At 47.1% G+C, this 27989-nt stretch overlaps 1 protein-coding gene across 6 annotated transcripts in view; it reads right to left on the bottom strand.

Moving 5' to 3' along the window:
* Positions 1-26104, bottom strand: part of LPP (LIM domain containing preferred translocation partner in lipoma) — a 443967-nt gene extending 417863 nt beyond the window's left edge. For 4 of the 6 annotated variants that reach the window (XM_050964802.1, XM_050964803.1, XM_050964798.1 and 1 more), the window contains exons 1-2: positions 11742-11932; positions 11214-11461 (exon numbers count right to left, since the gene is read on the bottom strand). The gene's annotated coding sequence lies outside the window, so the exon portion shown is untranslated. Of the gene's footprint in view, positions 1-11213; positions 11462-11741; positions 11933-26001 lie in introns of those variants that run through there. The other 2 variants (XM_050964800.1, XM_050964799.1) reach the window with 2 other exon arrangements.
* Between the last annotated feature and the right edge of the window lie 1885 nt (positions 26105-27989).

Below are 27989 nucleotides of genomic sequence, written 5' to 3'. Positions count from 1 at the left end.
ATCATTGTGCCAGGCAGTCTACAGACATATAGCAAGAGACAGTGCCTGTCCCAAAAACTTATAATCTAAACAGACAAGCCAGACCAAGGGTAGAAGGGGAAACTGAGGCACAAAGCGGGGAAGTGACTTGCCCAAAGTCATGGAGCAGGTCAGTGGCAGAACCAGGAAAAGAACTCAGACCTCCTGACTCCCAACCCCATGCCCTATTTAGCCAGATCCTATACAGATTGCAATCTCTTAAGGCAGGGTGTTTGTCTGTATAACACCTCCTACAACAGCGTTACAAAGACCTACTACAATACAAGTGAACATATTGGAGCAGCAGGGTTTGTGTTAGAAAAAAATAAATGTTTCTTCATCTGTATGTATTTTAAGCCCTTCAGAACAGAGATTGCCGCTTTCCACATTTGTGTACAGCAATAAGCACAAGGCAGCCCTTAAGAACTTACTGCTATAAAATAAATAATTTGGGGGGCTTTTATATTAGATTTTTATTAAAGCAAAATTCTCACTTTGGACCTAAACTACTGGACAATCTTGTTCATTCATGCACTTTCATTAAAGCAATTTTCATTTCACCGGCTCACTCTGATGGGTCACCAGATCTCACAATCCACTTTGATTCCCAACGTCACCAACCTTTAGAGAGGTTACGTATTTTTAAAGGCATTATCATCCATTATCTAAAAAGCAGTATAATCAAAAGGCACTCAGGAGTACCAGTAAATCTCTACCTCTGGTTTAGAAATGTCTGTTTCCCCCCACTCCTGAGTAATAGCACAGTGCCCTAGGATGAGTGAACATTAGCCATTCTCTTTCATTTTTACATTTTAATACTAAATTGTCATAGTTTCAGACTTAGATATAGCGAGAGGCTTAGAATGAGGTCATCATCGGGCCCCAACGCTACATTAAAAGTTCATGGTCTTAGTTGCTTTGTTTTATCATCCAACACTCCCCTCCAAAAGCTGCAAGATCAGGAGGCAGAGACGGATTCTCCAACCAGGCTGATTTTTTCTTTAAAAAAGCAGTCAGCTGGCACCCTAATCAATGGGTTGCCACCTGTCCCAATCTCTATTCAAACTAACCCACCCAGGAAGTCCATTGGTTCAGCCAGAGACTCAGGCCTGTGAGACCAGCATAGAGTCCAGAGGTCTCTCCTTCAATGGGTCACAATGCAAGCGAGCAAAGTAAGGGTTACACCAGCCAGCAGAGAAATAGAACCGGGGCAGATTTTTTTGTTTTCCAGAGAGGTTTGTTATTTTTTTTTGTTTGTTTTTTGATTAAAGCATTTATTTTTCAACACTATTTTTTGAGTTTTCCATCAAAAAAAGTCCAATGTTTGTAGGGTTTCAGTTCTTTAACAAAAACCTGAAAAACGTAATGAAAACTTAGCATTTCCAGCAGAAACTTCCATTTTCATTAAAAAGCTACTTATCGGGGGGGGGGGGGGGGTTAAATGAAAAATTTTGGACCAGTTCTAATAGCTGCTATGATTATTACGCTCCTTCACAACACGCACCAAACATGAGCCAGGATGTGTATGGCTTCTGAACAGCAAAGTGCTGTTATCCACCCTTTCTCTCAACTGCCTGAATGCCCATCTGCTGTCAGCTACTGCCAAGGACGAAAGTCACAACGTTGGGCTGAAGGAGGAGGTTGCATTTGAACTCCATGTGCCCTGGAGCCTAGCAAGAACCCGGCATGTAGATAGCTCCAGAAAGGCAAGATGGAAAGGACAAAGCCCTCTAGCCTATAACGTGAAACACTTCTGCTCTGTGTCTCCACTGCAAATCTGATGCTTGGCTCATACCTGGAGCAGAGCAAAAGGACCAAGTGACCTAGGCCCAATGCAAAGCCCATGGGAGTTAATGGAAGAACTCCCATCGACCTGAGTGGGCTCTGAAGCAGGCTCCGTGTCTAAGAACACAGCCTTCCTTCTGATGTGTCTAACATGCTATCCGTCACGCTGGGAATGGCGGGGGATTGCATTAAAAGGTATAGTTTGGGTTTAGCAGGAGGGACAGCATATGGGGCTTGACTCAGCCTTTGCCCCCATGGAGGGAAACGTGTGCACATAAAAATGTCCACAAGACAGTCATTTATCTTAGGATCACAAAGGAAGCTGAAGCCAGCTGCCTCCACCAGAGAAGAGCACAAGTTGAGCAGGAACCCAGCACAGCCCCCACCTGTTCACTCCTATCTAATGCATCTCAACACCAGTCTGCAGTGGGCATTCGTAGGAGGTCGCATTCCCTCTTCGTCACAGTCTGACCCCTATTGCTGAAATAAAACAAAAGGCCCAGGTCACTGCAATCACCCTGCAGATCAAAATGGTCCTAGTAATGGAGAAAGCCAAGCTAATGTAACAGCAGCAGCAAGAACAGAAAGAGATCACATTCCTAACCCTCTAACTCAGCACTTTTGTTGTGAATGGGCCGTTGCCCAGTGCAACTGTCACCTGCCAGACTGCCTCAGTCAGCAAAGTGGTAAAGGGACACCTCTCAGATGACACATTGCTTTCCCTTAAGAGTCAGTAAATGACTCTTCTCCTGGAGGTGACAGGTTTGAGGGGAGAAGGAAAACAACCCTCCTCTTTATGCATCAGCTACACAGCATTGCCTAAGCCACACAGAGATCCCTGGTGCTCCAGTCTTCGCAGCTGGTTCGGGGTGGGGTTTTCACTAAGGGATGAGGGAAGATTTGGAATGCATGATTCCAGGCATGTTTTGTGCAAGCGAATTAGCCCTGCAGACTTTAATGGGAGCTCCACACATTATCAATCTACCAAAGAAGCTTAATTGTCTGGAGTTTATCACATCGCAGTAGGTAGAAACTATTATTACAATTATTATTTTCCCCTCTCCTTCTAAAAACTCAGTCCCTCCGTCTGTGAGCTAGTTCTGCCTTGGTCGGGACAACTGCATTCTATCCAGCACGTAGGATGGGTTTGCACTGCATTTGTATTACTTACTATGCGTACGGCACTAGAGCCCACCCTCTGGATCATGACCATTTATTTCGCTTGGCTTCCTAAAGTAACACCAGCAGTGAAGGAGCGGGGGTCTCTGCATCTCTCTGCACCTCCTTTTGAATCCTGCTCAGAGACCTGATGAGAAGTATCCAATGATTTAACACCTCTCATTCCAACATGAATGATGTAGAGACCTGCCACAACTCTCCTTCATAAGAGTGAACAAGCCTTGCTGCGGCAATTTCTAATTTGTGTTTATCACAGGCATGGAGGCTCTTTGAACATCTCAGGTGCCCAGTGCAGAGTCCCTGACCTCTGTTCAACAGTCTTAGACACCCAGCTCTAGGGTGATCAGACAGCAAGTGTGAAAAATCGGGACAGGGGTGGGGAGTAATAGGAGCCTGTATAAGAAAAAGACCCAAAAATCGGGACTGTCTCTATAAAATATCGGGACATTTTTCAGTTGTGAGGGTTTTCTTGGCCACTAACACGTCCTGTTCTTCCAGCTGATTGCCAGACTGAATCGTTCAACTCTCCTGCACTCAAGTACTCAGCTATGGAATAACGAATACCCCATGTTGGCTTGACACGTAAGTGTTACTCACTTCTATTCCATGCCAAGGGAACCAAAACTTTCACTGGGAGGCAGGTCTCTTAATCACTCTTGTATCTCAGTTTCCAGATTCAAGCATGTGTCACATACATGTAACGCTTCATCAACAGCTATCCTCGCCTACTCCTATCTTAGCATATTGCACGTGCCAACTCGAATTTAGCCACCAGCACTTAAAGAAGCCACTTTGTAAAACCAATTTTTATTTTTGGAGTAGAGAACTGCAGAAAATTTGGGAGAGGGAGATCGCCCAATGACCCATCATTTGGTAGGCTCCACTTAGAATGCTGATCAATAGCCTGCCAGGCCTAGCATGCAACATGCCCGTAAGTGAGATCAAATACCAGTCCAAAACAGACATGCAAAAAATGGCCTCTGGGGTGGTGGCTGAGTACAGAGGTGGAGTCCAGGACAGAGGATAAAAGGGGGAAGGATAGGAGAAGGGAACATAGAACACAGAGAAGAAAGGAAAGGAAGGTGATCAATAGAAATTGGGGAGGAAGATAAACGCTTTATTTTACCATGAGTGGTTTGGCAACACACTTTGTCAATTTCACTCTAGAGGGCATCATATAGTGCAAAGTCCAAAGAACACAGACCAGGTACTTGCACTAGAAAATGCTAGAGACAGCTAAGACCAGGGTTGCCATTAACAAGTCAGCACTGGTCAAGAGTGGGCACGTACTAACGTTTGAGATATTAGAGAGACAAGGTGAGCGAGAGACCATCTTGCATTGGACCAACTTCTACCAGAGACAAGCTTTTGAGCCACAAAGGGCTCTTCCTCAGGCCTATGAGATATCACAGTTATCTCTTAGACTGAGAGCAGGAGAGGTCTGTGGGGAACAGCTGGCAAGGGCTGGCTATATAGCACGTCAGTCATGTAAATGTAACACACCTACACGTTGACCATAGGACCAACGTCGAATAGAATCTCAGGGTTGGAAGGGCCCTCAGGAGGTCATCTAGTCCCACCCCCTGCTCGGAGCAGGACCAATCCTCTGACAGAATTTTACCCCAGTTCCCTAAATGACCCCCTCAAGGACTGAACTCACAACCTTGGGTTTAGCAGCCCCATACTCAAACCACTGATCTCTCTCACACACACACACACACACACACACACACACACACACACACACACACACACACACACACACACACACACACACACACACACACACACACACACACACACACACACACACACACACACACACACACACACACACACACACACACACACGATTCATGCTTTACAGAGGTCAAAAAACCTGTCATCAAGGAACAGCAAACAAGCACGACCTGCTCAAACTCTAACAGGCAATGAATGTCTGCATTTCAGAGGAGAGCCCTCATGGAAATTTGTCCGTGCCTCTTTAGTTTTCTAAAGCTCTCAAGTAAGACAAAGCTCTGATATTTGATAAAATCATCCTGTTAGGAGACTGGATGACTTAAGGGATCAGGGATAGGATAAGGAGCATTTGGTTCAAAATCCACTCCAAGCTCTTGATTTGGAGTCGATTGAAACAAAAACCTCCGTGTAAGATAAAAACACTGTTACCCAAAGCTTTAGGCACATAAAAGCAAGTGCTCCTGTTCAACTGTCCAACGGCACGCAGATACCACTGAGATGGGCACTTTACAACTGCAGGCAAACAGAGAGTGGGGAATGAAGACCTTTCCATCACATCACTAGGCACTGGGCGTTTGAATCAAGGCTAACACATACCTGAAATCAACTGCTGACAAAACCCAAACTCTCGGAATCCCAGCTGCTGTATTCACATTTCATCATTAATTAGAGAGTAAAGGTAGTTTGGAAATAATATTTTTTTTATTGACTAAAAATATTGACAATTTTTTTCCCCCACTTTCGTTGAAATTTCTAGATTGTGGCCAAAAATCTTGTCCATTCATAAAATTTTCAATGAATCTGGACTGTTTTTGCAAAAGTGTTTGTTTTGTCAAAAAATAGCCATTTTCCACTGAAAAACTTTGATGGGAAATTTTCAGCTAGTACTATTAGCGAGGGCTATTTGTGCTAAACTCAAAAATCACGACCACCATGGGGACAAACACCCTCCTAGCACTTCACATACACCTGGAAATGCACCAATTTCTCAGACATAACTTTTAACATTAATTAGCACAGCCACCGAGCAGGAGTCAGAGGAAAACTGCAGAGGTAGAAATGTAGGAGTTTGGAAACTGATTGGTAGCTAGTGCCATTTTCTTCCATTCACTCAAGAGGATAATTATTTTGGATAAGGCCACCTATGCTTTTGTCCTGTAATTAGTGGGTAAAGCAAGTTAACATTTACTTCTTATTAACAAAGACCTACTAGAGGTTGTGTTTCTGCAGCCAAGGCAAACAAATCTGTACCTGTCCTTCATGCTAAGAATAGCTTCTGATCATCAAGCACAGTTGCCAGGGAAATGAATGGCTTCTAATGCAAGCTTCTCGGTCAAATTAAATGAGTGCAGACTAAAAGCAGCAGAGGCAGACGGCAACAGAAAGCACATGGTGAATAAGATGCACACGCTGTGCACACATGGAGAAATTACACCATGTTAGCATGCCAGGCTGGGACTTGGGAGACCTGGGATCAGTTCTCAGCTCCGCAAGACTTCTTGTGTGACCTTGGCCAAATCACAGTTTCTCTCTTCCTCTGTTCCTCAACTTCCCCAGTGCCGTATAATGTGGGAAGGTACAGCTCTACCCTACGTCCCAGAGCTGTGGTGGGGATAAATACATTAAAGACCATCAGGCTCTCAAACTTGATGGGAGCGGGGGCTATATAAGCCCCATAAGATAGCCAGACCCCTCTCAACCTTCAGAATGGGTGGCTATTTGACCTTCCATTGAAAAGGTGCCGTTACACTGGTGTCACTAACTCACTCCTGTTTTAACCCAGCCCAAATCAGCTCAGACTTGAACCCAGGAAGGTAGGACTCCTGGGCTCTATTCCTGATCCTGCAACTGACCCACTGTACAACCCTGGGCAAGTCACTTAATCTTTTTGTGCTCAGTTCATCCAGCTGTAAAATAAGGATACCACCAGCTACCGCAGAAGGGTGCTGCAAGACTTATCTATCAAGCTCCAAAGGTGTGACAGTGCTTTATGGAGATAAAACAGACAAGATATCTGCCACTAGGAGCCTGCAACCTAATTGAATGGATGCGTCAGGAAAGCACACTGGGATCCTTTATGATGATTCATATTGAATCGAAACTGATATGGATCTAAGTAAAGACCTAGCAAAGTCCTTGATGTTTTAGAAATCCAAACCCAGCCTACTTCCAACACCCCCTCTACTCAGCAGAGTCATAATTATAACTCTCTCTAAGCAACAGGACAGCAATCAAGACTGAGTAAACAACCCAGGCTAGCAGAGACAGGTAAGCACCTCTGCTCTATTTGAGAAATAAAAGTGAATGACTAAAGCAGCTGGATAGTCCTTCAAAGACTTAATGAAACAGCTCCAGGTCCAGCAGCAGCTTCTACAGTTATCCTACACAGGATGTCTTTGGTGGCATCAAATCGCCATAGTGAACCATCTAGATTCCTTTCTCCCGCTGTGGGTGGCTAAAGTTTACCAAGAACAATGGGCTTAAATTGCAGCAAGGGAGGTTTAGGTTGGATGTTAGGAAAAACTTCTCAACTGTCAAGGTGGTTAAGCGCTGGAATAAATTGCCTAGGGAGCTTGTGGAATCTCCATCACTGGGGATTTTTAAGAGCAGGTTAGACAAACACCTGTCAGCGATGGTCTAGATAATACTTAGTCCTGCCTTGAGTGCAGGGGACTGGACTAGAGGACCTCCTGAGGTCCCTTCCAGTGCTATGATTCTATGGTTTTAAGAGGAATAAAGCAGGGATAGGAGGCAGTGGTGGTATGAACATGTAGACCTTCCCCATCCTGGTGGTGGTACGCGTTGGTTATCATTTCTGTCTAAAAGCTACTTGATTTTTTTTTCCTAAAATTTCCAGGAAACGAGAGGAAAGAGTTAGCAAGATCTTCTGGGAAAATGTTTTCCATTTTTCAACCATCTCTGTCTCTAACCTTAGACTGTCTACCCCAGACAGCAAGGACTTTGGGCCAACAGGCATGAGATCAGAAATCAGGCCCTCTGTCATGCTATAGCAACCCATAAGAGACCACGTCGACCCTGAGTGTCCTATAAATACAGAAACAAAAGTAAAACCAGCTTCAAACACCTGTGTCTGCTGCATATTTTGATGCTGTTACTTTGCCATTTGGTTTCCCATAGTTTTTTTTATGAAGATGAAACAAAAAAAAAAACACTCACTCCAAGAACTAACGTAACTCAAAGCAGGATTGGAAAGAGATATGTGGAGTCCTGGGGCAGCTGGAACTCTTCAGTCACAAGTTTTCTATCAAACGGTAATATTTTTTAATCTCTCTTTCCCTCTCTCTCTAGCACTTTTCATCTCAAAGATCTCAAGACACATTGAAATCTTTATGTCTACAATACTGCTGAAAAAGTGCCACCACATTAGGGTGGACAGTATGCGGCTCATCATGATGTGTATTACCGTAGCACCTAGAGAGGAAGGGCATATTTTGGCCAAAGCATCTATAAGGTGAACCCTTACCCTTACGAAATACTGTGTGATCTTTATGGCTAAGATCGCAAAACATCTCACCTATGGGAAGTTATTATTGCTGCTCTTCTCAGGAGCAAGTCACTGTTGCTTCTTGGGAGTTGGACACACACATTAAACTGCCTGGTGGAGCATCTGTTTACTCTTGGAAGGTTAAACTACTGAGAACACAGCCTGATGTTATAGGCAGCCTCGAGACTCCAGAATGGCTGGTCTCTCACCTACAATTGCCTGTATAACCTGCTTCATCCCACACATTAGGTACCTTGCCATTAAGCCTTGGCATTGTTTTTTCCAGGTTAAACATTAACATGAGGCTACAACAAACGAGCACAAGGAAGAGGAAATATCTGAGGCTGGGAAGGCCAGACAATGTGCAAAGGCCAGATGTGCAGGGGGAGGTGTGCTGGTCCTACTGAAGCTTAAGAGAGTTTTGTCATTGATTTCAATGCGATCAAGATTTGACTGCAGTGTAGATTATAACAAGGGACAAATCACATTGGCTTAGAGCCATATAACACATAGGCAGATACTATGCAAGCTTTGCATGTGCCGCCGTGCTAACGCACCATAACTCTGATGTGTGATACAAACAGGTGTTATTTGAGTCCTGGGCATTTCTTTACCAAAGTGCAATTATACTTAATTTCATGGGGAGTTTGTGATAATGCCAAGCATCTGCAGGAAGAAACCACACTTGTTTGTAGCTATGAATGCTGGACGAGGATTTGAACCCACATGCAAAGTTTGTCTCCACAGTTCCTTTGCTACTCTCCCCATCCACAGAGGCAGTAGCCTCCATTGCTGCATTTTGCAAGCCAGCTGGCATTGATTAAGACAGTACGATATACAGCCCCCAGCTTTTACACACCTTTTAGCTTATGTTAGCCATAACAGTGGAGTTTATCTTTGCCACAAGCGTCCTCCTTTCTCCAACTGTTCACTCTCTCCTTCATGGTACCCTGCTCCAGCAGCACTGCCAGCCAGGCTCTGTCCACTGGGACTCCAGCAGGAAAGCGGAGGCCAAAGCTGGAGCTGACACAGGACAAGCTGAAGGTCCTTGGTTGAATATTTGCATGGCTTTTGGACAGCTCTGTCTTTGCACCAAGTTAACGCCGTTTCTCACGAACGTCCTTCCTTTGCACACAAAGCGAGCCTCATCCCTGTGACTAAAAATCCGGCAAGACAGACAGAGAAGCAGTATGGGCCAGTGGAGAGAATGGCGGATTGGGTTTTAGGAAGTCCGAGTTCTCCCACCGACCTGCTTTAAATCACTTCATCTCCTTATATGCCTCAATTTCCCCACAGAGAAATAGGAGATGAATAACAGAACTAAGGTAATTCAAGTCCATTTCTGCCCCACAACCAACCCAAGGCAGGTCCCCAATAATGTACTTCTCAGAACTTTGTACAGTCTAAGTTCAAATGTCCCAAGTAATGCAGCTTCTCACCACCTTCTCTGGGAAGATCTCCTAACTTAAGAAGTCTATCTGGATAGCCAGACTAATATTTTTCTTTCCCATATTTCATCCCCCACTTCTATCTACTCCTCCACCTATCCCATAGGCATCACTATATAAACTCCATTCTCTGTTCGGAGGACTCTTCAGGCATTCCAAATGGCTTTCACTTAACCTTGAACTTAACAACACTTAATCAGGTACAAACCAGATGATCTAAGACAAGACATCCTCAGAAGTCTACAAAATATATATATATATATATGTATTTCTTGCCTTATGGCAATTTACCTTCAAGTAAAATAGACAGAGCAGCTGAAGTGGGCTGGTATCCACGTAGAACACAATAGCGTTGGATCAAACAGATGATTTATGCCAGGAAACGTCGCATGTAAGTATGTGCAGGCAGTCCAAGTACTGTTTAACAGCCACACAACTAGTGGAGACATTTATGAAGGCCCCAGAAGGCCCTGCTGCTGTGCCCGCCATGAGTCACAGGCATTTACGGTCTGAGTAGAACAAAATGATTGGAGCAAGGACCATGTCTTGGTCTGTGTTTTAACAGCACCCAATTCAACTGGGCCTGATCCTAACTAGCCACTGGGTATTACCACATTGCGCTCCTGACTCTCCTCTCACTCACAATGTAAACCATGGATTAACCGATAGACCAGTACAAACCCAGCCCATCTACCGCAAATCATCAGACAGAACTAAGAGGCAGTAGTGCTAGAAACTGCTAACAGAAGGGTACATGCATGTGAGTGGGAGGGTGGGGGAGGGGACTTGCTTTATACAAGGACTGGCCTACAAACCAACATGCTCCAGGACACGTGGCATTACACAAGTCAGACTAGATGACCTAATGGTCCCTTCTGGCCTTCAAATCTATGCATATATGAAACAAACTCTAAAAACTTCTCCACTGGCTTCCTCCTGCATTGAGGTACCTCTCCTCCCCCAGGTTCACAGCTCTCATTCTCCCACGCAACACAGTACCATACCAGATTTACGCCATGCAATCTGCTAAGGAACACAGATGCTTCACAAGATGACATCCCTACACACAGACTCTGCTAAAGCCTTGAGCAGAGGGGAGGTCTGGAGAGGCAAATGCCTGTTTCCATAGACGGAAAATCATCCGCTGCTTGGGCAACATTTCTGATTCTCTCATGGTGAGAAATGCATCTGAACGGGCCTTCCACCCGGAGAGCTTTGCATTTGTTCTGCTGCTAACTGAAGGCCACACTCAAGGTATTTTCCCTACCTTCTGAAGGACTTTTTCTCTTCTACTAATTGTTGTTTCTAATATGCCTGAAACATTAATCTATTTACTTAGCAGTAGGATTGTCTCCCGTATGTGCCAATGCTTATTTATTATTGGAGAGCTGCTGATGTTTTGAGCACTAGAGCACTTGTTTAAAAAAAAAACCCATTGGGATGTCCTGCTGTCTTCCTTTGAATCTCTCCTTCCCCCCTCTTGGAATAACGGAGGAATTAAGGCCCCAGTTTAACAAAGCACTTACGCACATGCTCACCTTTAAGCACAGGAGTAGCCTCACTGACTTTAGCTGGACTCACAGGGCTGAATTTAGGATCTGCCACACGGTGGGTCCGTGCCCCTCCTCTCAGTCCCGTATCCTGCCGCCAGAAGTGGACAAGACCTGATGCTTCTAGGCAGTGGTTTCTCAACTGTGCTCTGTGGGCCGCCACTGGAATGAAACCTCACTGAGGAAGCTGCAGCGTGGGGGTCACAAAGTCAGACTGCTCTCTTGTGCAAAGCCGCCTGCGTAATGGAAGTAATGGAGAACCGTTGGCTGAGAGGAAGCCAAAACTACTCTGGTAATTGGAGCAGGGCTGTGCATGGGAAAACAGCCTGTGGGGAGTGAGGAATTATATCAGCTGATGAGCTGAAAGAGTCTCCACCATCCTTCCCCTAGTTTTTGAAATTTTTCATCATATGTAAATATCGCCCAGACCCCTACCCAGCTTTGCTGCTCACCTCCCGACCTTCATAATCCCAGTTAAGGTGCAGCTGCTACAATGACAGAGGGAAACTCACTTACAGGATTATTCTGATTACTTAGACGGCTGCGGTTTCCAGAGGCTCCTAGTCAGAGATCAAGGCTCTCGCAATGCGAGGTGCTGTGTGCACAAGTAAAATGACGACAGTTCCTACCCCAGGCTGTTCCCAGTTGAGGATTACGACAAAGCAGATAAACCAACAAACAGGTGAAGCAGGATGAGGAGATGAACGGTAAAGACACGAACGGAACAAGTGGTCATTGCAGTCATAGCTTCCCTCTCGTTTTGCTCAGCAACGTGCAACTGATGTGACGACCGTATCGCTCTTCTCCCCACCGGGGGCTGCTGGGATTTTCAAAGAAGCCTAAGACTGTTAAAAACCCAAATCCCATCAGAAGTCAATGAGAGCTGGGTACCTAAACCCCTTCAGTTCCTTTGAAAAGCCAAGCCTGTGGCTTTCACTGGAACACCTAGAGGCAAAGTGATACTGGTCAGCCATGCACCATGCTAATGAGCTTATAAAATTCGGGTGAGAGAAATCAGTTTACAGACCTGACTGCTGACACCCGCACCAACACATCCTGTTTATAGGATCAATTCATTTCAACAGCATCCCAAGGACATACTTCACTGTTAAAGTGAAGTCACGGCTGTCAGGTATCCATCTGAGGTAGATGGTAGATACGATAGACCTACAGAGGTAGATACAATATATCCAATATTTCCCCAGAGACATCAGTTACCCATCAGAGGTAGATACAGAAAACCATGTATTTACCTAGCACACTGTTCCTCAGAGAACATTCAGGATTTAATGTCTTGTGCCTGCTTATCTCAGGCCAAGTGATGTTACTCTGGAACTCTGAAACGGAGCCGTAACCTTCATCCGTCTCATAGTGACTGCTGGGCACCATATTGTAGACAGGGCTGGAGCACCACCTATTATAATGTTGGTTGACACTTCCTATTATCAGACGTATATTCAGTTCCTTCAACTTTGCCAAACTGGAACCCTTGGGGCTGAAAGTTTGCAAGCCAGGTGTCTGCCTCAGGCTGAATTTTAAAAAAAAAAAATTTTCAGACACAACAGTTTAGCCATTTCAAAGATGGTAGCTAGGAAAAAATACATTGTTTTGCCCATGTTAAAAACTGAAGGCAGCCTCTTCTTCGAGAAGCTCTAGTGCCTTTTGAGAAAGAACTTGAAAATCTGCCGAGGTGGTCTTTGTGTCATAAAAATCTGCCCAAATTTGTCCAAGAGATAAGATAACAAGATAATAAAAAAAATCACAGTTTGCACATACTCGGTAAAGACTGCTTAGACTTCAGCAGCTAAATCCCCCAAAGACTCCATTTACACTGGCCAGACTGGGACTGTCTGGGAACAAGTATGGGACAAGGGGATGGAAGGAGGGAGGGGCTGACTCTGCCTGGATGAGGAGCCCAGGGATGGAGATTGGGACTGGGAATTGGGAGTCGGTTGGGACAAGAAATGTGAGCTGGAGATGGGTGACTGGAGCCCAGATGAGGAGCTGGGAAGGAAGAAACTGAGACTAGGAGTGAGGGGAATTGGGATGGGATGGTAAATCTAGTGGAAAGAGTGGGACGAGAAGCCAGAGGGCTGGAGACCAGGATGGGCTATGTGAGGAGAATGAGACTGGGGACAAGCAGCCAGGGATGAGAAAGAGACAGGACTGGGAGAAGGTCAGGTGGGAGGGGAGAGACAGAATGAATCACCCTTCGGAGCATGGAGTCGGGGGGTGGAATGGGGGAACGAATGCAGAAAGAGACGGTGGCCTCATAACTAGGAGCTCAACTGCCTCAACCTAGCTGCTTAAACAAAGCTTTTTGCAGGTGGCCACTAACTCGGTGTCCCTCATTTTCTTGGTGTTTTACTTGAGACCCGGAGTGATCTGCAGAGATGGTGAGCCCCCACAGCGAGCTCTGAGCACAAAGCGCTCTCTAAGGCAAAATATTCTCAAAAATCAGGTCCTAAGACTCTAAAATTGGACAACCTAAGTAGTGGATACTTTTGACCTTCATCTCTTTCTCTCAGTTTCTGATATGTAAAATGAGAGCTCCACACCCTCATTTCACGAGAGTTTTGTGAAAAATAAACCCATTTATCGTTGTGAAGCAGTCACACACTAGCAACGAACACCACAGAAAAGCACAAGGAAATTAATAATTCTGTTTTCACAGCAAGGTTTGAACAGTGTACCGTAAATAAGGCCTTGGACCACACACTGAACAATGAGTAGAAAACAAAAACATTGAATAACTGCTCATTAAGTGAATACTACCCATGCAGCACACTGTGGAAAAAAACCAGTATGGGCTCATCTAATTAAATACCGTATCATAATTCATACGCACTATGGAGACAGACTTAAGGTTGTATGCGCAACCTTAATTCTGGCATTTGCTAACTTCTGAGAGCTTGACTTTGCAGCCATAATAATGTTGTTTACCTCAGAGTTGTGTGTGAGATTAGCTAGAGTGCTTATGTTACCACCACGTCACACAGCCAAACACCACAATACATTTCTCCTGAGTGGTGCAGATTAGTCTCTCTGTATCCCAAGCACAGACTCTCCTTCACCGCAATGCAACGCATCACAGACAACCTCTGCTCTCCATGAAACCAACTGGAGTGTCGAGTTCCCCAGCCTAACTACATGGCTGCCTCCTAAGACTCTTAGCCAGGTCTGATTTTCAGCCATTCTTTTCACTACATTCTCTCAACCTCTCATAACAGATGTCCTGCTCTTCAACTCAGAATAACTTCAGCTCAGCATGGTGACTTCAAAGAGAAGTGATGACGGCCCCAAGCAATTTTCCCCCTCCTCTTTTCTACCACAACGTATACCACTTCCTTCTCACCCATGTCCATGGCAGCTACCATAGCAGTGGGTACCTTAGAAACACCTCCGAAAGATGCTGATGCAGTCATTTTCTGTAAGTGAAGGGATTACCATCGGATAACTGGCTGGTCACCATCATCAAATAAAATGGTGAGCATACAGCCCAAATCCCACAGAGCAGGAACCGACATCAATATAATCACCACCAGATTAGGAGCTAATTGGCCCCACTCAATAGCTCTCACCAGATGTGTCCATGACTGAAGGGCCATGGGAGCTGAATAGTATCTGCTAGGCCAGAGTGAAAGTCCATCGGCAAGAGAGCACACTTGCATTGCTGTCATCCTGCTGCACCTTATAAAGTGTACGGCATGCAAAATAAAATGCCATGTGCTTATAAGCATCAAATAATACATACTATCCACTGTGTGGGTAAATAAAGGTATTGTGCAACAAAGAGATTAAATCTGATAGCAAATTTTTGGATCTGTTTTTCAGCTGGAAACTTTTCTAGTTTTGACAAAGAGTTCACATTTCCCCACTGAAAGATGCTTTCCTTTGTAAATTTCCACTTAATCAAAAACTTGATTTGCATTTTTGACCAGCCTTAGTACTGGGGTATTTTTCAGCCTATCCTAAGTATTAACAAGATACTGAGAAAACACATGGTAAGACCACAATCCCATGGTGGCGTGATAAGCGTCACTCTCTTTCTCTCCTAGGAGTGATCACAGTATTCTGACATTTCTAGCTGCCTTCTAACTGTGCAGTTCGTGCCAACACCGTTTCACTCTATGCCACATCTGTTAATAAAGTCTTCCAGTGGATATATATGAGTGTTTCCAACATTTCTCCCTTTGCCCATGAACTAGGCAAACCAAACTGCAAAGCGAGCCACGGCACCCATGAAAAAGGGAGCACCTTTCCAGTTACTCAGCCACACCCATTGTGATCACTCCAGGAAACAGCAACAGACTTCAAATGTCTCCCTCACCCCCACATTCTGTCCTCACCTGGAAAAATAGTTGTTGCAGCAAGTGGAGGGGAGGTGGGAGATAATTCCATTGGTGGAAAACAAATTGGGGGCTTACAAACTGATGGGGATAAACAAGATCTGACTGCATGTGATTTAGAGCTAACAATGTCGTTTACCGAATGTTAACTGAATACACATTGGCTGTTAGAGACTGCAGGGAACAACTTAATTTTAAATTAAATAAGCAATAAATGCTTAACTGAACTTCTATTAAATTTCACCTACTATGTGAAGTATGTGGGGCTTTTAATTGACATTAAACAAAATAGTTACACCGAGTCAGCTGATATTTTATTACCTTGAGATAAATGGCCTTATTAAATCTAAACTGACTATTTCCATTAGAGGCGGAATCGCAGACGGCTCCGCTAATGTTTGTCTAGCTCAAAGGCAGCGCGCTCAACAGATTTATTTAGGTGGGGAGGGTGAAAACAGTGAACAATACTGGATTCACAGCCCCATCTGGAGATAGAAAGCCATTTATTCACAGAACAGGTATTATCCATCTATCTAGAGAGTTCTGTGCCCCCCCCCCCCCATTGTTATGGTCTCTGAATGCTGCACGATCATGAATGCATTTTATCCTTAACACTGCTGAGAGGTACAGAAGAATTATTCCAATTTTACAAATGGGAAACTAAGGCCCGGGGAAGAGTAAGTGATTTGCCCAAGGCCTGTGATATACAGGAGGTCAGACTAGAAGATCTGGTGGTCCCTTTTGGCCATAAACTCTGATACACAGGAAGTCTGGAGCCGGACCAGGTACTGAACATCTCAAGTGCACCCCAGTGTCCATTCCACTAGACCAAGCAGTGACGACATAACACCCCGCTCAGGCTGCAGCACCAACATGCCCCAGGTCTGTATGGGAAGTTCTCACTGACAACTTCCCTAATTTCATCTCCCCCTCTTCTCCAGCAGTGTCTTTCCCTGCTCTTCCACCTCTCCTACAACCTGATAGGATTGGAAACAAAAGTGACAGGAAGGGTGGAAGACTTACCTATCCTGAGACCTCATTTCTCATGTGCCCCCTGAACCCTATGAAATGCTAATGGCATGTGACTACTATTGATCTAGGCTATTGTCAAAGCCCTGACATAGTGGTAGGAGGCCTTCCACTTCCTATAACCGCCTGCTTATTTCAAACACCTAGACACTAACTTATGTAAACAATCTTCAGATATGTTAAGGGCTGTTATAAAGTGTACTGCAATCGATTGTTCCTCTCCTGCCTCCACCAGACAGAGAGAAGTAATGGGCTTAATCTGCAGCAAGGGAGATTTAGGTTAGTTATTAGGGAAAACTTTTTAATTCTAAGGGTAGTTAAGTTCTAGAATAGGCTCCCAAGGGAGCTTGTAGAATCTCTGTTACTGGAGTCTTTTAAAACAGGACAAACACCTGTCAGGGATGGTCTAGGGCAGGGGTAGGCAACCTATGGCACATGTGCCGAAGGCAGCATGCAAGCTGATTTTCAGTGGCACTCACACTGCCCGGGTCCTGGCCACCAGTCCGGGGGGGCTCTGCAAGCGTCTTAAACATTTTTAAAACCTTGTTTACTTTACATACAACAATAGTTTAGTGATATATTATAGACTTATAGAAAGAGACCTTCTAAAAACATTAATATGTATGACTGGCACGCCAAACCTTAAATTTGGAGTGAATAAATGAAGACTCGGCACACCACTTCTGAAAGGTTGCCAACCCCTGATATAGGGTTACTTGGTCCTGCTCAGTGCAGGGGGCTGAATTTGATGACTTCTCATCCCTTCCATCCCTATATTTCACGAACTGATGATTCAGAGACTAACACCACTGACTTTTTTGAAAATGATATGAAGCTGAAATTTGAAATTTCACACCCAAATGCAATTTCATAAATAAACAGTATAAATGTTAATGTTTTCTACAGAGTTTTATATACAAAATCAAGCTAGAGGTGGATACAACTTCCTGGTGTATGGAGACAAATTTAGGAAGGAACCACATTTTTTACATCAGGCATCTCTATGTCTACAACAATCTCTTGCTCTCATTCTGGCTTGCAACGAGTGAGTGATGTTGCCCTCTAGCGGCTAACTCACAGAGACGATAAAGGACGTGGTACTACTGCTAGTTTAGGAAATGCATATTAGATCGAATGGCAGGATCACGCATTTTAGGAACAACCAGCTTCTAGTTCTGGCTCCCAAGTTGTTGTGAATCACTTACACGGTAACGGCATCTGTTTGTATGAGCAGAGGGCTACAGCCCGCCCAAGACACTGCACGCAAAGGATCAAACAGAACAATGTAAACTAATTAAACCAATAGAACTAGCAACAGGAAACAGTCATAAAAACTGGGCCAACTATGAGCATTTTAAAGATACCATGAAAGGAAAAAACAGACATTTTTTGAAATAGAGAGAAAGCAATTAACATCCTTCTGTGGCAAATTCTATGCTCTGCGGTCCATTCACAGTCAACAGCCACCCTGCACACCGGCCTGTGACAACTGATGGGTGCCATCACACCACCAATGAGAAATCACTATTTTAAATGGTTCCTTCTGGCTGAAGAGCTATGAACCTATAGGGGAAACTGGCCTGACTGGAGTCAGTGATATTCAGCAGTCTGTATCTTTTCTAAGAAAAGGTTATCAGCAGCTCACAACTCCTCTGATGTTTGTTTTCCTTCCTTGAGCATATTACAAGGCTTTGGGAGCATTTATGAGTGACTCATGCATATGACAGAATCAGCCTCAGATCCCAACAACAGATATGGACAATCTGTTTTTTTACTTAAAATAATGACTTTCACGCCAGCTCTTGCATTGATCGAAACTAACTCTCCTTGGGATTAAGGCAGAATCTTAGCTTGAGTGTCTTTGCCATTAATCCTAATCATAGTGATTAGGTGCGGGCGATGTTTTTTTCATATCTGGATTAGCAGCATTACCACCCTATCTATCTTCCTGTACCTAGAAGCACAGGGAGAGAAATTGCTAAGCATTATACTGACCTAACCCAATTTCTTAGACAGGCATAAACTGTCAGAAGCTTTTCAGATTTCAAGGGGTTTTTTTGGTCGGTGGGTTTTTTATTTGATTTGTTATTTTCTTTTCTCTGTTTTTCTTTCTCACAAAACTAAAAAAAAAAAAAAAAAAGTCAGAATTCACTGACATTCCCTTCTGCAAGTTCCAGTCTGCGTGCAGCTCCCTTAGCATGAAAGCAACTGCCATGTTTCCGTTCCAATCCCTGGTCCAGGACCAGTGCTTAGAAAGGCTCTTGAAGTATTTGCACTACTCTATCAGAGTCCAAGAAAGTGATGGGATACTGGACCTTAAAAGCATGGATGAATGGAAAGGAAGTAAATATTTCACTGTTGTCACTGTGTCACTGTGTTCTTACTCTAAAACCTCTTAAGGTATCCCTACAAAATTTATTTGAGCTTCCCCTGCCCAGAGCATCTTAGTACAGGTGCCGGACTGGCACGCCGTTTCAGGCATCACAGCAGTTAGAACACTCTAAAGTGATTCTGAAGGCCAAATGAAGTTGAGAAATATAATGGGACTAATACTGAAGTTAAATGCTTTCACAGGAATTGACAGATTGTACCAGACCCATGCTCTTCCTAATCAAGTATTAGTCTTCAGCACTGGGCAGCACCAGATGACACAAAGAAATCCTGAAAGAACCGCCCTGATCTCTAATAGTTAGAGATCAGTTTAAACCAGCAGTTCTCAAACTTTTGTATTGGTGATCTCTTTCGCACAGCAAGCCTCTAAGTGCAGCCACCCTTATACACTAAAAATATCCCTTTTTTAATATTTAACATTATTATAAATGATGGAAGTGAAGAGCAGTTTGGAGGTGGAAGCTGACAGCTCGTGAACCCTCCTCCCCCATGTAATAACCTCATGATCCCCTTGGGGTTGTGACCCCCAGTTTGAGAACCCCTGGTTTAAGCCATGAGGCATAAGGTTTAATTGCTAGTAAACTCTTATAATGCTGGATATACTTGTTAGCCATATAAATGTCTGACCCCTTTCTGAAGGTTGCTGAATTCTTGGCCTCAACATCATCTCGTGGCAATGAGTTCCAGAGTCTAATTACAAACTGTATGAAAAGTATTTCCTTTTATCTATTTTAAATTAGCTGCCTTTCAATTTCCCCTTGTTCTTCTATTGAGAAATGGAGAACAGTCACACCCGATACTTCCATTCTCCAGACTATTCATTATTTATATACTTTTATCCTGTCCCTTATTTGGGGTTGTTTACTTTAGAAAGGAGACAGTCTCTTTAATCTCTCTTCATATGAGTTTTTCCAGGCCCCTAATTATTTTAGTTAGTCTTCTCTGAACCTTTAATTTCTACACTATGCTTCACTAGGTTATTGCAGCACCTTCTGATGGAGAAATGGGAACTACTTAGATCAACAGCATTGTGGGACTCGCAGCAGGAATCACACATAATCAGACAAAAGGAACCTGCCTAAAGTTAGTGGACAAACCACAAGATTAGACTTATGAATGTGAAAGAATGATTTTAATAAACAAGGCGACACCTATGCTTAGGAATCAAACGATGGGGCACCCGACGCCTGACCAGTATCATAAGTTATAATTAATAATAAACAAACCCTGGTGACCGCTTTATTTGTTGAAGTTCTTCAATTCCGACGGGGTTTTAGCAGTCAGGATTTCACACGCCGCTAGAGGCAGAGATAAAGGGCATTAATCTTCAGTCATTATTCATGCTGTGTAGTACTTACTCACTTGTATATCCTCAGACCGAAATTTTTACAGGATAAATACTGTGCAGCATAAGGGGTGCAGAATTGGGCCAGAATTTACACTATTTGAAGACTTGAATTTCAAGCTTTCATAAATGATACAGCACAGGGTCCTAACTTCCAAATTCAAGACAACAGCCATTTAAATATCATGCTCAAAGTGGGGCCAAAGAGAGACCCGAAGCTACTCAGAGAATGATGGGATTTAGAGATGTCATTTGCCTTGCAATCTGCCACAAACAGGCAAATGGTCATATCATTGCTTTGAGAGGGGTTTCAAATCTGAAAATAGCCATTGCAAGTCGCAGACAGCACACCAATATAGTTGTAAGCCTTGGAAATGTAGTGGCTAGAGGAAGGTACTGGATAGACAGATCTGAAGGCAAATCTTTGCAGCACAAGCTTACCCCTGCCATGTTCTTCAACCACATTCTGAAGGGAAAATTTCTCTGGTCAAGAGAATTCAAGTCTTCATTGCCAGTTCATTCCTAGGTGTTTCAGCCAAGATAGTTAATGAGGATGCTAGCCAATGCCAATCATAACAGATGGTTAACATTTGCATGATGAACGACACTAATTCAGTGACATGAAGAAACCTGGAAAGCAATAATGCTGATGTAGACAGGAGTGCCAGTGGACAGGAATGCACGTAGGAGTTTGCGTGCGACTGGCCCATTGCAGTTTGGGGTTGTTTACAAAGCAGCATCAGTGAGATACAGCCACTCTATATACAGCTCTGGAACACAGTTTTCAATTCTGAGCAACATCCAACCAAAAGACATTGACAAACTGAATGGACCTCAGACAAAGGCAACCAAGAGGATGAAGGGGCCAGTGGGTATGGGACTGATTCACAAGAAGCTAAGTGGAGCATGTTGCTGAGCTTATAGACAACTGAAGTGGCAGAGGTATAAGACAAGTCTACAAATAGCAGAAGGAAGTTAATGTCTAGGAGTCTGTCAACCCTGGGAAGGCTGATCTCAGTTCTCGTGGGAAAAGTAAACATAGGAACTGCCAGACTGGATCAGACCCGTGGTCCACCTAATCTGGTAACCAGTCACCAACAGCAGCCAGTACCAGCTGATTCAGAGAAAGGCGCAAAAAACCCTGCAGAAAACAACTCAGAGAAGTTTATTTCCAACTCCCAGTAATTAGACATTGGCTTAACCCCCAAATGACAGGACAGAAGGGAGCACTAGAAAGAACAGGAGGCAGGAATTTCTGAACACTGATGTGAGCAGAGTTAGAGGACACCATGGTAAGAACGAATGCTCTGCCTATGCTAGACACTGCGCCTGGGTTAGCCAGCTGCGAGTAAAGGGCAAACTGAAAATACAGCAACGGGGAGGAATAGTCAGGGCAATACAACAGGAATGATAGGGTGAAACTAAACGGGGAAAACCAGGCTGACTATCTGAGAAAACTTCCTGATAATAAGGCCTCATTGTGCTGTGTAATAATCACAGAAACATAGGGGAGGGACACCAAGAGGTCATCTACTTCATCCCCACTCCTGGTCCTGAGGCAGAATTAAATATACCTATCCCTGACAGGTGACTTTCCACCGTAGATATACGGCATAGGTAGGCAACCTGCAGCACACAAGCTGATTTTCAGGGGCACTCGCACTGCCCAGATCCCGGCCACCGGTCCGGGGGACTCTGCATTTTAATTTAATTTTAAATGAAGCTTGTTAAACACTTAAAAAGCCTTATTTACTTTACATACAACAAAAGTTTAGTGATATATTATAGACTTATAGAAAGAGACCTTCTAAAAACGTTAAAATGTATGACTGGCACACGAAACCTTAAATCAGAGTGAATAAATGAAGACTCAGCACAGCACTGCTGAAAGGTTGCTGATCCCTCATATAGGGAGTCAGTTTCGTAGTCCAGCATGGAATAAAGTATTCTGACTTTGAAGCCAAACTAGCACTCTTAAGCAAAGCCAGCACACCTTACAAAAGAAAGATATCAAAAGCCGGCCCATCCTAGAAGTGGGTGAAAGGTAAATGGGCAAAATCCAGCCTATCGGGGAGTGGAAATAAAACGAATAATCTAACACTTATTTAGTAAAACTGAGCAAGGGCAATTTATCTCATGGCAAAATGCAGCAGCCAGAGCAATTACTGAATTAGTTTTCCCTGTCAACACCTCCCACTCACAAACAAAGCCCCAGGGGGTGCCGAGATTTCTCCTGAACAATAATGAGAATGAAATCTGTCAATTTGAATGAAAATAAACTGGGTGATGGTAATTGTGTGGGAAATTCCTGGTGTGCTTACCCGCCTGGGAAGGGCCTACCCAACCTTGCATGCAAAAGTGTGCCAGGACCTAACACACCTACTATTATTTCTATAATGAGTGGGCTCCCATTCCACAAGGCACCATTCCAACCCCTTCCCTGAAGAATTTACTGTCCCATAATTCAGGAGCAGGACAGAGACAACCAGGGAAGCAATATTTAATAGAAAAGGTAGCAGGACAAGTCCCTTAAACCAAAGTAATCAGTGTCTCAGCGCATTCCTGTCCCATCAGCTCTGTGGCCCACACTGTGACATGAAGCCTGTTGCATCCAGAGCGCAAGATATCATACCTAAGCCCCAACTGGTGTCCTGCAAAGACCCCAGTGGAATGGGGCACACCCACCCAGAAATGAAAGATCAGACTCAGTTGCTCTGCAGCTCCAGTCCCCAACTATTGGAGAGAGAAGCAACTAGTGGTCAGTTGCCCTCCTCCCTGGGCACAGGCAGTGGAGAAGCAACCATCTGCTCCCTGAATCACCGGTCCCTTGGTCCTGGGGCAGTAGCCTGCACTGTGTCCTTACCGCCAGATCAGCACCCCCTCCCCTGCCCCCCCTCCAAGCCAGCCCCTTGGAGGAAGAGGGGGCAATGGTCCCAGGAATGCACCGTGAGGGGCTGGGACCCCCAAGTGCCGGGGAAGTTTCCTGGGTCCCTCCCCTCGCCATTGGCCCCCCACCACCCCCCTGCAATCTGGTCCCTACTTCTCCACCCCCGCCAGGCACTGCAGGCTGGAGATCCCCGCCCGGGCCTCTCCTCCCCGCCCCAGCCGGGCCAGCAGCACCCGGCCCGGCGAGGGAGGAGGAGCCGCCGCCCCCGCAGCCCCCGGGCCACATGCAGCGCGCGCCGCGCCGGGGGCTCCAGCTGCGGCACAGCTGGGGCGGCGGCGGGAGGGGGAGGGGCTGGGGGTAAGTTATTATTTGCAACCCTACCTCGGGGGGAGGCGGCGGCGAGCGCGGCGGCGGCAGCGGCGGGAGGGCGGAGGCTGCGGGGGGCGGTGCCGGGGCTGCATCAGCGCCGAGTCCCCTCCCCGGCCCCGGAGTGTCCCCGGCCGCGGCTCCGGCACGGGCTGCCCCCGTACCCCCCTCTCCAGCTCCCTCCTGCCCCTCTCCCCGCCCTATTCCCCCAGCCTGCCCATCCTCCCCCCCCCCCGCTGCCCTGGGAGACTCCCCATCCGGCCCCCCAATCCCTCTTCTCCCCCCCGCCTGCCCATCCTCCCCCCCCCCCGCTGCCCTGGGAGACTCCTCATCCTGCCCCCCAATCCCTCTTCTCCCCCCCGCCTGCCCATCCTCCCCCCCCGCTGCCCTGGGAGACTCCTCATCCGGCCCCCCATCCCTCTTCTCCCCCCCGCCCTATTCCCCCAGCCTGCCCATCCTCCCCCCCCCGCTGCCCTGGGAGACTCCCCATCCGGCCCCCCCATCCCTCTTCTCCCCCCCGCCCTATTCCCCCAGCCTGCCCATCCTCCCCCCCCCCGCTGCCCTGGGAGACTCCCCATCCGGCCCCCCCAATCCCTCTTCTCCGCCCCGCCCTATTCCCCCAGCCTGCCCATCCTCCCCCCCCCCCCTCTGCCTGGGAGACCTCCCCAATCCGGCCCCCCCCCATCCTCTTCTCCCCCCCGCCCTATTCCCCCAGCCTGCCCATCCTCCCCCCCCCCCGCTGCCCTGGGAGACTCCCCATCCGGCCCCCCCAATCCCTCTTCTCCCCCCCCGCCCTATTCCCCCAGCCTGCCCATCCTCCCCTCCCCCCTCTGCCCTGGGAGACTCCCCATCCGGCCCCCCCATCCCTCTTCTCCGCCCCGCCCTATTCCCCCCGCCTGCCCATCCTCCCCCCCACCCCCGCTGCCCTGGGAGACTCCTCATCCGGCCCCCCCAATCCCTCTTCTCCGCCCCGCCCTATTCCCCCAGCCTGCCCATCCTCCCACCCCCCGCTGCCCTGGGAGACTCCCCATCCGGCCCCCCCATCCCTCTTCTCCCCCCCGCCCTATTCCCCCAGCCTGCCCATCCTCCCCCCCCCCCGCTGCCCTGGGAGACGCCTCATCCGGCCCCCCCATCCCTCTTCTCCCCTCCGCCTGCCCATCCCCCCCCCGCTGCCCTGGGAGACTCCTCATCCGGCCCCCCCATCCCTCTTCTCCCCCCCGCCCTATTCCTCCAGCCTGCCCATCCTCCCCCCCCCCCCGCTGCCCTGGGAGACTCCCCATCCGGCCCCCCCATCCCTCTTCTCCCCCCCGCCTGCCTTTCCTCCCACCCCCCGCTGCCCTGGGAGACTCCCCATCCGGCCCCCCCAATCCCTCTTCTCCCCCCCGCCTGCCCATCCTCCCCCCCCGCTGCCCTGGGAGACTCCCCATCCGGCCCCCCATCCCTCTTCTCCCCCCCGCCTGCCCATCCTCCCCCCCCCGCTGCCCTGGGAGACTCCCCATCCGGCCCCCCATCCCTCTTCTCCCCCCCGCCTGCCCTTCCTCCCACCCCCCGCTGCCCTGGGAGACTCCCCATCCGCCCCCCCATCCCTCTTCTCCCCCCCGCCCTATTCCCCCAGCCTGCCCATCCTCCCCCCCCGCTGCCCTAGGAGACTCCCCATCCGGCCCCCCCAATCCCTCTTCTCCCCCCCCGCCTGCCCATCCTCCCCCCCCCCGCTGCCCTGGGAGACTCCCCATCCGGCCCCCCAATCCCTCTTCTCCCCCCCCCGCCTGCCTTTCCTCCCACCCCCCGCTGCCCTGGGAGACTCCCCATCCGGCCCCCCCATCCCTCTTCTCCGCCCCGCCCTATTCCCCCAGCCTGCCCATCCTCCCCTCCCCCCGCTGCCCTGGGAGACTCCCCATCCGGCCCCCCAATCCCTCTTCTCCCCCCCCGCCTGCCTTTCCTCCCACCCCCCGCTGCCCTGGGAGACTCCCCATCCGGCCCCCCCATCCCTCTTCTCCCCCCCGCCCTATTCCCCCAGCCTGCCCTTACCCCCACCCCCGACTGCCCATCCTCCCCCCCCCCGCCCCCTGTCCCTTCCCTACTGTCCCCCTCTGCCTATCCCCCCTTCTCCATCTCTCCCCGGCAGCACATCCTCCCTACTGCTCCCTCAGGCCCCCCCCACACACACACACCAGCACACACATCCCGTCCCCCCCGCCCCCGGATCCAGCTCTAGACACAAGCCCACTAAGCAATTGTTTGTAGCTCAAGGGGGCTCTCTGTTCTCTCTCTATGATGTGTTGTGTGGGGGGAGGCCCCCCAAAATATTCAAGGGGCCTGTGGTGGCCCCCCTCCTTCCTACCCCTTTGTGGCCTTCCCCCCCCCTCCGGCATGCACCCTATCGCCCTTGCACCCAATCCCCACCCTTACCTTTCACTCCTGTCCCCGGGCTGGGGGGAGGAATCTGAGGGTCTGAAACCAAAGGGAAAGTCAAGGGAAGCCCCTAAAACAAAAAGTGAAACTTCTGCAGAGCTCCCGCAGCTGGGCTGGTGCCTCCCCCTCTGCCCCCCCGGGCTCCCGGGCTTTGCCCAGAGCACTACAGGCTGACGTCAAGGGCCCAAATTCCTGACTTTCCCCGAAGGCAGATTTGTCCATGTAAGGCATGGAGATGGCAGTGCAATTGCACTGCCCGGGAGTGACAGACACACAGAGGGGAAAGGGGGGGGTTGCAGTGCCAAGGGGGCAAAGATAGAAAAGGGTGGTGTCCTGCACTGCAGGGGGGGGGGGTTACACTGCATGGCAGGGGCTGGACTGAGAAGGAACAGATAGAGGAGCTTATTTTATTATTACTTATTTAAGATTTCCACTGTGGGGCCTGGTCTTGCAAACATTAAATGTGTGTGTTTACATCTTTAGGAATGTAAACAGTTGTGCGCAAAGTCAGGCATGTGCTTAAATCTTTGCAGGATTTGAGGCCTCAGTTTTTAACACAGAGGGACACATTCAACTTAAAGGTAATCAGTTTAAAAAAAAAAAAAAAGTTTTAAGTCATTTTAAGTCCTACACCTGCCCAACACCCCCTACCAAGTTTTTGGTACTTTTCCATATATATATAAAACTTTATTTTTCTCTTCTCCCCAAATTTGTTGTGTGAAAAACCCACACAAAATAGACTGTACAGGGGAAACAGTGAAACGAACTCTACACAAAGAGCTGTTAACTGTGCATAGGATGCAAACTGGGGAAAATGGGGGAATTTTTCCTCTAATCTCTTTCAGTCGTGCTTGTTACAGTTATTTGTAATTCAAGCGCATAGTTTGGATGAGGGTCTGTCTTTAAGCATTAGCTGTTTCCAGTTTCATTGCAAGGGGGGTTACATTGGTATTGCAGTTGAGAGGAGCAAGGCAGAAGGGATGCAATGCACAAGGACTGGGGAGAGCAAACTTGCCAAGCCTGGCACATTTGGAAAGATTCTTGGATGTATTTTGAAGCACTTTAAAAGCATCTCCCTCTGCCGACAAAGGATTTTGCTGTGCACTTTCAGGAAACGTTTAAAATCTCACTCATCACTTTCTGAAATTTCCCTCATTCCATCTGTCACTGTTTGATAGCCCTGGGAGAGCAGGAGTTTGCACCTTAAGCCCCCAGTCCTGCATTGTGAGCTACACGGATAGACTGCTGTGTCAGCAGAGGGTCCAGCTACATAGATCACCTTGCAGAATCACGGGCAAAGACAGGGATTAATGGATGGGTTTGGGGGTATGGGAGTTTGAAGACTATTTCAGATAGTAGAGGGCTCTTTAATTTATTTAAAGAGAAACTTAAGGAGTAACTTGATTACAATCTAAATCTCTACATGGGGAACAAATATTTAATAAAGGGATCTTCAGTCTAGAAGAGAAGCTAAAACTGGACACATTCTGACTAGAAATAAAGCGTCCATTTTTAACATTGAGAGTAATGTTTACCAAGGGTCACGGTGAATTCTCCATGACTTGCAATTTTTAAATCATGACGGGATGTTTTTCTAAAAGACCTGCTCTAGGAATTATTTGAGGGAAGCTCTCTGGCCTGTGCTCTGTATGAGGTCAGAGTAGCCAATCATAATGGGCCCTTCTGGCCTTGGAATCTATGAATCCAACAGGCAAAGGCAGAATAAGATCCAACATCTAGAAATTGAAGCTAAACACATTCATACTGGAAATGTGGCATAACATGTGTTTGTTTGTTTGTTTTAACAATGAGGTAATTAACCACTGGAATTACCACAGGAGTTCAAACTAGATTTTCACAATGGTCCCTTCTAGCCTTAGGTTAAAAGCCCTGATTCTGCAACAACACTTAAGAGAAGTGCATCTGAGGAAGTGGGTATTCACCCACGAAAGCTCATGCTCCAAAACGTCTGTTAGTCTATAAGG

Source organism: Gopherus flavomarginatus, chromosome 8, assembly GCF_025201925.1.
Source record: "Gopherus flavomarginatus isolate rGopFla2 chromosome 8, rGopFla2.mat.asm, whole genome shotgun sequence".
Taxonomy (NCBI): Eukaryota; Metazoa; Chordata; order Testudines; family Testudinidae; genus Gopherus; species Gopherus flavomarginatus.
This window is presented reverse-complemented; position numbering and strand designations above follow the sequence as displayed.